Genomic DNA, 12,125 nt, shown 5'->3' with positions numbered 1-12,125 from the left:
TAATCAGTGGTCATGGATATTAATGTCATAGATAGAGGAAGTCTGATCTGGTACCAGACACATAATTCATAACTTTTCAGCATTTTGTTTTAAGATTAAGTTTGATTGCTTGGTTATAGTTCTTCATTTCTTTAAAACTTGAGGAAAGATTCTTTGCCTTTGAATGTCATCTTAATAATACTCAAGATTCAGGTATTTAGGATACTTCTTTGTTGTAAAGAAAAAAGGTTGTTCTATCATACATTTATGAAGCCATTTACTAACACCAGATTCACTTCCTTCACTCTTTAAACTCTAGAGCACAAGGTCCATTGTCACTTTCCCCAACATTACTTTTATGGGTCTGAGTTAAGTTAGTATCCACACTAATGGCTCTTTCAACACTCAGGCTCTCCATTCCTTGATTTCCTCTCCTTCAATAGTCTTGTATTCCATCCTACTTCAGTGACTCAGGCTCATGGACATACTACAGACCAGAGGATGGCAAATTATGGACTTGGGCCAGGCCAGTCACTTGTTTTTTTTTTAAAATATGTTTTATTTTAAAAAGTAATTTCAGGTTCACAGAAGAATAATTTAAAAATATAGAAATTTTTCGTATGTTCACATCCTGTCCACATATACAGAAACTCCTACTAGCAACTTTACTCATCAGAGTGGTACATTTTTTACAGTCAATGAACCTACAATGACATTAGAGTTTACTGTAGGTGTTTTGCATTATGAGTTTTGACAAATGCCTAGTGACATGCATCCACCATTGTAGTATTGTGCAGAATTCCTTCACTGCTGGAAGGCTTGTGTGCTTTGCCTATCTATCCCTCCCTCCCTGCTAATCCCTGGAAACCACTCTTCATAATTTTGCCTTTTCCAAAATGTCATATACTTAGAATCATATAGTTTACTATTGATTACTATATCATATATATTGATTACAATGCAGAGCCCATGCAGATTTGGTTCTTTCACTTAGTAACACACACTTAAGTTCCCTCTGTCTTTACATTACAAGATAACTCATTTTTTAATACTGAATACTATTGCATTGTTTTGATGTACCACAGTTTATTTACTCATTCATCTATTGAAGGATAAGGGCCTCCCAGGTGTCTCAGTGATAAAGAATCCATCTGCAATGCAGGAGATGTGGGTTTGACCCCCAGGTTGGGAAAATCCCCTAGAGAAGGAAATTAGCAACTCACTCCAGTATGCTTACCTCCCAGAGGAGGAGCCTGGCAGGCTACAGTCCGTGGAGTCACACAGAATTGGACACAACTTAGTGACTAACAACAACAACAAAATTGAAGGATATCTGTGTTGCTTCTAAATTTTGGCAATTATGAATAAAACTGCTCGAAGCATCTATGTGCAGGCTTTTTTTTTCTGTAGACATAGTATCAACTCATTTGAATAAATATCAATGAGTGTAATTATTGAATAGAATCATATGGTAAGAGTATGATTAATTTTGTAAAAAATTACCAAACTGTCTTCTAAAGTGGTACCATTTTGTATTGCACCAGAGATAAATGGGAGTTATGGTTGCTTCACATTCTTGCCAGAATTTAGTGTTGTCAGTCTTCTGAATGTTGGTCATTCCAATAGATATACATTGATATCTCGTTGTTTAAACCTGAAATTCCCTGATGACATATGATGCTGAACATCTTTACATATGCTTATTTGCCCTGTGTATCTTCTGTGGTGAGGTATCTGTTCAGGTTTTTGGTCTGTTTTGTAATCGAGTTGCTTGCTTTCTTATTATTGAGTTTTAAGCATTCTTTGTATATATTGGATAACAGTCTTTCATTAGACATGTATTTTGCAAATATTTTCTCCCTGTCTGTGGCTTGTCTTCTTATTCCCTTGACGTAGTCTTTCACAGAGAAGTTTTTCTGTTTAATGAATTTCAGATAATCTATTATTTATTTCATGGATCCTGCTTTGGAGTAGAAGTTAGTCTCTTCCAAATTCAAGGTCATCTAGTTTTTCTCCTATGTTAACCTCTAGTGTTTTATACTTAGATCTATGAACTATATTGAGCTAATTCTGATAAAGGGTGTAAGGTGTGTGTCTAGATTCATCTTGTTACATATGAATGTCCATTTGCTCTAGTACCATTTGTTGGAACCAAGACCATCTTTGTTCCATTTTATTTGCCTTTGCTCCTTTGTCAAAGAGAGTTGACTAGGTGTATATTGACTTGGTCCTTTATTCTCTTCCATAGATCTATTTTTCCTTTCCTTTGCCAATATCACATTATCTTAATTACTACAGCTTTATAGTAAGTCTTGAGATTGGGTATCATCAGTCCTCCAACTTTGTTCTTTATCTTCAATATCGTGTTGGCAATTCTGGGTCTTTTGCATCCTTATGTAAACCTTAGAGTCAGTTTGTTGATATTCACAAAATAAGTTGCTGGGCTTTTCATTGGGGTTGCATTGAATCTGTAGCTAAGGTAGAAAAGAACTGACATCTTGATGATATTATCTTCTTATCCATGAACATGAAATATCTCTTTTATTTAATTCCTCCTTTCTTTCATTGGAGTTTTTAATTTTTCCTCTTACATATCTTGTACATACTTCATTAGACTTATACCTAGTATTACATTTTGGGGATTGCCAATGTAAATTGTATTTCTTTTTTATTGCTTTTTTCTTTTTTACTGATAAATTTTCATTTTGTTAATAAATTTATTCATTTTAATTGGAGGCTAATTACTTTACAATATTGTAGTGGTTTTGCCATACATTGACATGAATCAGCCATGGGTGTACATGTGTTTCCTATCCTGAACTCCCCTCCCACCTCCCTCCCCATCCCATCCCTCTGGGTCATCCCAGTGCACCAGCCCTGAGCACCCTGTCTCATGCATAGAATCTGGCCTGGCAATCTGTTTCACTTATGATAATATACATGTTTCAATGCCATTCTCCCAAATCATCTCCCCCTCGCCCTCTCCCACAGAGTCCAAAAGACTGTTCTATACATCTGTGTCTCCTTTGCTGTCTCACATACAGGGTTATCATTACTATCTTTCTAAATTCTATATATATGCATTAGTATACTGTATTGATGTTTTTCTTTCTGACTTACTTCACTCTGTATAATCGGCTCCAGTTTCATCCACCTCATTAGAACTGATTCAAATGTATTCTTTTTAATGGCTGAGTAATACTCCATTGTGTATATGTACTACAGCTTTCTTATCCATCCGTCTGCTGATGGACATCTAGGTTGCTTCCATGTCATGGCTATTATAAGCAGTGCTGCGATGAACACTGGAGTACATATGTCTCTTTCAGTTCTGGTTTCCTTGGTGTGTATGCCCAGCAGTGGGATTACTGGGTCATATGGCAGTTCTATTTCCAGTTTTTAAGGACTCTCCACACTCTTCTACATAGTGGCTGTACTAGTTTGCATTCCCACCAACAGTATAAGAGGATTCCGTTTTTTCCACAGTCTGCTTAGTTCTTTGGCCCTTTTTTGATTGGCCATTTATTTTTCTGGTATTGACCTGCAGGAGTTGCTTGTATATTTTTGAAATTCACTCTTTGTCAATTGTTTCGGTTGCTATTATTTTCTCCCATTCTGAAGGCTGTCTTTTCACCTTGCTTATAGTTTCCTTCATTGTGCAAAAGCTTTTAAGTTTAATTAGGTCCCATTTTTTTTCTTTTATTTCCATTACTCTTGAAAATGGGTCATAGAGGATCCAGCTGTGATTTATGCTGGAGAGTGTTTTGCTTATGTTTTCCTCTAGGAGTTGTATAGTTTCTGGTTTTACATTTAGATCTTTAATCCATTTTGGATTTATTTTTGGTATAGTGTTAGAAAGTGTTCTAGTTTCATTTTTTTACTCGTGGTTGACCAGTTTAACAAGTGGTGCTGGGAAACTGGTCAACCACTTGTAAAAGAATGAAACTAGATCACTCTAACACCGCACACAAAAATAAACTCAAAATGGATTAAAGATCTAAATGTAAGATCAGAAACTATAAAACTCCTAGAGGAGAACATAGGCAAAACACTCTCAGACATAAATCACAGCAGGATCCTCTATGATCCACCTCCCAGAATTCTGGAAATAAAAGCAAAAATAAACAAATGGGATCTAATTAAAATTAAAAGCTTCTGCACAACAAAGAAAAATATAAGCAAGGTGAAAAGACAGCCTTCTGAATGGGAGAAAATAATAGCAAATGAAGCAACTGACAAACAACTAATCTCAAAAATATACAAGCAACTTATGCAGCTCAACTCAGAAAAATAAACGACCCAATCAAAAATGGGCCAAAGAACTAAATAGACATTCTCCAAAGAAGACATACGGATGGCTAACAAACACATGAAAAGATGCTCAACATCACTCATTATTAGAGAAATGCAAATCAAAACCACAATGAGGTACCACTTCACACCAGTCAGAATGGCTGCGATCCAAAAATCTGCAAGCAATAAATGCTGGAGAGGGTGTGGAGAAAAGGGAACCCTCCTACACTGTTGGTGGGAATGCAAACTAGTACAGCCACTATGGAGAACAGTGTGGAGATTCCTTAAAAAATTGCAAATAGAACTACCTTATGACCCAGCAATCCCACTTCTGGGCATACACACCGAGGAAACCAGAATTGAAAGAGACACATGTACCCCAATGTTCATCGCAGCACTGTTTATAATAGCCAGGACATGGAAACAACCTAGATGTCCTTCAGCAGATGAATGGATAAGAAAGCTGTGGTACATATACACAATGGAGTATTACTCAGCCGTAAAAAAGAATTCATTTGAATCAGTTCTGATGAGATGGATGAAACTGGAGCCGATTATACAGAGTGAAGTAAGCCAGAAAGAAAAACACCAATACAGTATACTAACACATACATATGGAATTTAGGAAGATGGCAATGACAACCCTGTATGCAAGACAGGGAAAGAGACACAGATGTGTATAACGGACTTTTGGACTCAGAGGGAGAGGGAGAGGGTGGGATGATTTGGGAGAATGACATTCTAACATGTATACTATCATGTAAGAATTGAATCGCCAGTCTATGTCTGACGCAGGATGCAGCATGCTTGGGGCTGGTGCATGGGGATGACCCAGAGAGATGTTATAGGGAGGGAGGTGGGAGGGGGGTTCATGTTTGGGAACGCATGTAAGAATTAAAGATTTTAAAATTTAAAAAATAAAAACTAAAAAAAAATAAAATAAAATAAAAGAGGGAGAGTTGTTTAAAAAAATAAATAAATATAGAGATTGTCTTTTCTCTTTTGTATATTCTTGCCTCCTTTGTCAAAGATAAGGTGTCGTAGGTGTGTGGATTTATTTCTGGGTTTTCTATTTTGTTCCATTGATCTATATTTCTGTCTTTATGCCAGTACCATACTGTCTTGATGAGTATAGCTTTGTAGTATAGTCAGAAGTAAGGCAGGTTGATTCCTCCAGTTCCATTCTTCTTTCTCAAGATTGTTTTGGCTATTCGAGGTTTTTCATATTTCCATACAAATTGTGAAATTATTTGTTCTGGCTCTCAGAAAAATACCTTTGGTAGCTTGATAGAGATTACATTTAATTTATAGATTGCTTTGGATAGTATACTCATTTTCACTGTAATGATTCTTCCAATCCATGAACATGGTATATTTCTCCATCTACCAGTGTCCTCTTTGATTTCTTTCATCAGTGTTTTATAGTTTTCTATATATAGGATTTTTGGCTTTTTAGGTAGATATATTCCTAAGTATTTTATTCTTTTCATTGCAATGGTGAATGGAATTGTTTCCTTAATTTCTCTTTCTGTTTTGTCATTGTTAGTGTATAGGAATGCAAGGGATTTCTGTGTGTTAATTTTATATCCAGCAACTTTACTATATTCATTGATTAGCTCTAGCAATTTTCTGGTGGAGTCTTTAGGGTTTTCTATGTAGAGGATCATGTCATCTGCAAGCAGTGAGAATTTTACTTCTTTTCCAATCTGGATTCCTTTTATTTCTTTTTCTGCTCTTATTGCTGTGGCCAAAATTTCCAAAACTATGTTGAATAGTAGTGATGAGAGTGGGCATCCTTGTCTTGTTCCTGACTCTAGGGTAAATGCTTTCAATTATTCACCACTGAGGATAATGTTTGCTGTGGGTTTGTCATATGTAGCTTTTATTATGTTGAGGTATGTTCCTTCTATTCCTGCTTTCTGGAGAGTTTTTATCATAAACGGATGTTGAATTTTGTCAAAGGCTTTCTCTGCATCTATTGAGATAATCATATTGCTTTTATTTTTCAATTTGTTAATGTGGTGTATTACATTGATTGATTTGCAGATGCTGAAGAATCCTTCCATCCTTGGGATAAAGCCCACTTGGTCATGCTGTATGATCTTTTTATTGTGTTGTTAGATTCTGATTGCTAGAATTTTGTTAAGGAGTTTTGCATCTATGTTCATCAGTGATATTGGCCTGTAGATTTCTTTTTTTATGGCATCTTTGTCAGGTTTTGGTATTAGGGTGATGGTGGCCTCCTAGAATGAGTTTGGAAGTTTACCTTCCTCTAAAATTTTCTGGCAGAGTTTGAGTAGGATAGGTGTTAGCTCTTCTCTAAATTTTTGGTAGGATTCAGCTGTGAAGCCATCTGGACCTGGGTTTTTGTTTTCTGGAAGTTTTCTGATTACAGTTTCAATTTCAGTGCTTGTGATGGGTCTGTTAAGATTTCCTATTTCTTCCTGGTTTAGTTTTGGAAAGTTGTACTTTTCTAAGAATTTGTCCATTTCTTCCATATTGTCCATTTTATTGGCATATAGTTGCTGATATTAGTCTCTTATGATCCTTTGTATTTCTGTGTTGTCTGTTGTGATTTCTCCATTTTCATTTATAATTTTATTGATTTTATTCTTCTCCCTTTGTTTCTTGATGAGTCTGGCTAATGGTTTGTCAATTTTACTTATCTTTTCAAAGAACCAGATTTAGCTTTTTGATTTTTGCTATGGTTGCTTTTGTTTGTTTTGCATTTATTTTTGCCCTAATTTTTAAAATTTCTTTCCTTCTACTAACCCTGGGGTTCTTCATTTTTTCCTTTTCTAGTTGGTTTAGGTGTAGAGTTAGGTTATTTCTTTGACTTTTTTCTTGTTTCTTGAGGTAAGCCTGTATTGCTCTGAACCTTCCCCTTAGCACTGCTTTTACAGTGTCCATAGGTTTGGGGTTGTTGTGTTTTCATTTTCATTCGTTTCTATTCATATTTTGATTTCTTCTGTGATTTGTTGGTGATTCAGCAGTGTGTTGTTCAGCCTCCATATGTTGGAATTTTTAATAGTTTTTCTCCTGTAATCAACATCTAATCTTACTTCATTGTAGTCAGAGAATATGCTTGGAATGATTTCAATTTTTTTGAATTTACCAAGGCTAGATTTATGGCCCAGGATGTGATCTATCCTGGAGAAGGTTCAATATGCACCTGAGAAAAAGGTGAAATTCATTGTTTTGGGGTGAAATGTCCTATAGATATCAATTAGATCTAACTGGTCTACTGTATCATTTAAAGTTTGTGTTTCTTTGTTAATTTTCTGCTAGTTGATCTATCCATATGTGTGAGTGGGGTATTAAAGTCTCCCACTATATTATGTGTTATTGTTAATTTCTCCTTCATACTTGTTAGCATTCTACTTATTCTTTGCTAGTATATAGGAAAGCAATTGACTATTGCATATTCATCTTGAATTCTTCAATCCTATATATTCTACTTTCTTAATAAATAAGTTTTACTGGAACACAACCATGCCCACTAATTTATATATTGTCTGTGACTGTTCTTCAGCCACAACAGCAGAGTTGATTACATGTGACACAAACTTTATGGCCTGAAAGCCTGAAATATTTATATTTCTAACAATAATTGTACTCTTTGCTCATAATCTCAATGTAGGCATTCACTGTCCTGACCTCTGTCTCCTAAATTTTCAGTTTACTTCCTGTAGACTTCTGACTCCAAAAATTACATGACTTTTGGGAACTTTCAATCCATTGATATATCACATCATTTTTTTCTTTCTTTCCTCATCTACCTTATATTCTATGTTCCAGTATTTTAATCATCCTTTTTCATACTTCTTTTTCTTTTGAACACATTTATTGAAAACAACATCAAATCTCAGTTCAGTTCAGTTCAGTCATGTCCGACTCTGCTACCACATGAATTGCAGCACATCAGGCCTCCCTGTCCATTACCAACTCCCAGAGTTCACTCAAACTCATGCCCATCGAGTGGGTGATGCCATCCAGCCACTTTTGGATGGCATCCTCTGTCATCCCCTTCTCCTCCTGCCCCCAATCCCTCCCAGCATCAGAGTCTTTTCCAACGAGTCAACCCTCAACATGAGGTAGCCAAAGTATTCAAGTTTCAGCTTCAGCATCAGTCCTTCCAATGAACAACCAGGACTGATCTCCTTTAGAATGGACTGGTTGGATCTCCTTGCAGTCCAAGGGACTCTCAAGAGTCTTCTCCAACACCACAGTTCAAAAGCATCAATTCTTTGGTGCTCAGCTTTCTTCACAGTCTAACTCTCACATCCATACATGACTACTGGAAAAACCATAGCCTTGACTAGACAGACAGGAGCTCACAAAACTACAATTCAAATTCTCTCCTGTAGGGTGGAAGTATCACCTGGTACCCTTTCCCAACTATGATTCAAGATTGCTGTTAACATGGGACTTTCCCCAGCTATTCAAATCTGGATGTAGGTTGTCAATTCAATGCAGTGATATATACAGTTACTTCTCTCTGTTGTTAATGGCAACCCACTCCAGTACTCTTGCCTGGAAAATCCCATGGGCAGATTATCCTGGTAGGCTACAGTCTATGGGGTCACAAAGAGTCAGAGATGACTGAGTGACTTCACTTTCACTTTAATGACTGTATATTGAAATGAAGTCAAATAATCTTCTATAAACATTGAAATTATTTATTTGTGTGTAACAAGGGGTTTCTTTTGTTAACAAATCCTTTGACCCTAAAACAAATGTAAAACTTTCAGCGAAACTGTAATCAGAAAAGGAATTTCACAAACTCCTACCACATCTACTCACTTATCCAAACAAGTCCTTGTGCTATTTTTACTTTGGTTTCCATAGATAACTGTCCATGTTCCTGCCAGCTTGTCCCCTTATTCTCTGCCCTTCTAGATAAGTGTATTATTCTAGAAATTACCTCTTCTTTTTCATACATTATTTCACACTGCCTACTGGATCAGTCCCATCAATACAGACATGCTATAATTCTTATCATGTTAAAATAAAACAAGAAACTCTCTTGATTCTGTATTAGTTTCCAACTACCTTCCTGTTTCCCTTTACTATAAAACTCCCTTAAATAAGTAGAGTATAATTGATATTTCCACTTTATTTCCTTCCTTTCTTCTTTGAAGGTAATTTACTAAAGCTTTGAATCTACAACTTTGAATCTATTCTCAAGGCCACTAATTCTAACTCCAAGGATAAAACACTGTTCTCATCTTCCTTAACTTTTCAGCAACAATAGTTTGGATTTTTCCTGATGCAGACCCTGAGAGAAGGGTGCAAATGAAAGTATTCTTTTAGAAATTTCAAGGAACACTAATAGGTTAGTAGAAAGTGGCACAGGAAAGGAAATCTAGCCAATGAAAGGTAATTATTTAAACAGCCACCAATGAAATTTATTTCATTGGGGAAACTCATAGAAACATTACAAACATTCACATATCAGTTATCACTTATCAGTTTAGAGCTGGTTTATACACTGACTCCCTCTAGTCATTGATTAAGGGCATCTGAGTAGGAGGATTGTATTAATTACTCATCATTTCTGGCTCCTGCTCGTGCAGAGTTAATTTTCCTTTGTTTTAGAAATAATTTTTAGATATGGAGATGTTGTTATCAATAGCTACAAGTTGGCAGGAACATTCAAAATAGGAAGGTCCAAATGATGTGAATGAGGCCTCAACAGCTTCTATTAAAGCACACACTCCTTCTTCCAATACTTCTTCAGTTGGCTTTAGAAATAGCATAGATGGTTTTTCTGTTATCTTTCTGGGCTCACTTTTCAGTCTTCCCTACCTCTTTTCCTCATCCTTAACCACTAAATATTCTCCTTGTTAGCTACACACACTCCCAAAATAATCTTATCCAGTATATGTTATTTCCAAAATAGATAACTTTAAGCTAGATTTTTTTTCCTTGAAATTCAAACTTATAGATCAAACCATCTAGTTGACATCACCATTTAGTTGTCCAAGAAGTATCTCAAACATATTATGCCTAAGACCTGATCTCCCTGTAGTCTTCCTTATCTTAATGGAATTTCCTTTTTTCAAATTCCTCAAACCCATAGGAAACACGTTTAAGTCATTTCACTCTCTCTCAAATTCATATACAATCCATCAGTGAATTCTATATAATCAGCATATGATATATATCTAGAATCCAATTACTTCTTACCACTTCCTTCATTAATAACCTGGTCCCATATTTTGTCATATGTCATATGTCCCATATTTTTCATGTAACTCATTTGAAAAGACCCTGATACTGGGAAAGACTGAAGGTGTGAGCAGAAGGGGATGACAGAGGATGAGATGGTTGGATGGTATCACTGACTCAATGGGCATGAGTTTGAGTAAACTCCAGGAGTTGGTGATGGACATGGAGGCCTGGCATGCTACAGTCTGTGGTGTCACAAAGAGTTGGACACGACTGAGTGAATGAACTGAACTGATATTTTGTCAACAAATTAATTATAGTAGCCTTGTATTGTGGCTCCGTCTTTTCACCCTTACCACTCTCTCTCTACACACATATGCAAACAAACTGTCTATAATAAATACAGCAGCTAAAGTGATCTTTATAAAACAATAGATCATGTGACTCCTCTCACAAGTCATATGACTTCAACTCATGAATGGTTTTCTATCAGATGTAAATAGTACATGTCACAAGATTGGTGCTCAATAGAGGAAAATGTATAAAGGAATTAAGGAAGAACAATTAAAATTTAACAATTAACATTTTGCTATAGTACTTACTCATATTACCCCATTATAACTTGTGCTGCAAGAAGATCAAACCAGTCAATCCTAAAGGAAATCAACCCTGAATATTCTTTGGAAGGACTGATGCTGAAGCTCTAATACTTTGGCCACCTGATGCAAAGAGCCGACTCATTGGAAAAGATCCTGATGCTGGGAAATGCTCAAAGTAGGAGGGGAAGGGGACAACAGAGGATGAGATGGTTGGATGGCATCACCAACTCAATGGACAGCTCTTGAGCAAACTCCAAAAGACGGTGAAGGACAGGGAGACCTGGCATGCTGAAGTCCATGGACATGACTAAGCAACTGAACAACAATAACAAAAGAAAAGCAGATGAAAAGGAAAAGTACAATCCTGTTTGAGTCTCTTCATTTTTTATATATATAATTTTTTTTAGTGGAAGTTCTCTTTTATGAAAAAAACAGATCTAACCAAAATACAAGATGTGAATGTTTGCAAACATTTTATGAATTTTTCATCAAATTTATATATTTTTATAATTTATAAATTGGGAAGTAAAATATAAGCAGATGACAAGCTTTACAACCTGTAATTATGTACGTAGAAATGTTTTAAATAAAGTTCCTAGAGCTTTAATCTTCTGTTCATTACTGCTTCATAAATTTTGCAATTTCTGAGTATTGTGAATATCATGCTTTGGTATGTGATGAACATGTAATTTCTATTCCTTGGATTTTTTTCGTCACTTACACTACTTTGCAAACAATGTTGGCTAGAGTTAAATTAACAGAGGGCAATATGACAAAATTAAATAATAATTCCTTTGCTCTTTAAATTGTCCAATTCTTTTTTCTTTGTGTTTCACACATGTGATATCTTGTTCATGACTACAAACATGGGAATGTTTTAGTTTGGCACTTATCATCTCTTCCGCACGCACTCTGATATCTACTCTCTGTATGTTCCAATCCCCCAGACACATACCAGAACAATGTGTTTTCTATCTTGTTAACTTCTACAGGTCATTTAATGCCTATGTTAAACCTCAGATGTATATTGGCCTGCTTCACTTATTTTGATGTTTCATATTAAAAACACTGATTTCACATATT

Source organism: Ovis aries, chromosome 2 (assembly GCF_016772045.2).
Source record: "Ovis aries strain OAR_USU_Benz2616 breed Rambouillet chromosome 2, ARS-UI_Ramb_v3.0, whole genome shotgun sequence".
Classification (NCBI taxonomy): Eukaryota; Metazoa; Chordata; class Mammalia; order Artiodactyla; family Bovidae; genus Ovis; species Ovis aries.
This window is presented reverse-complemented; position numbering follows the sequence as displayed.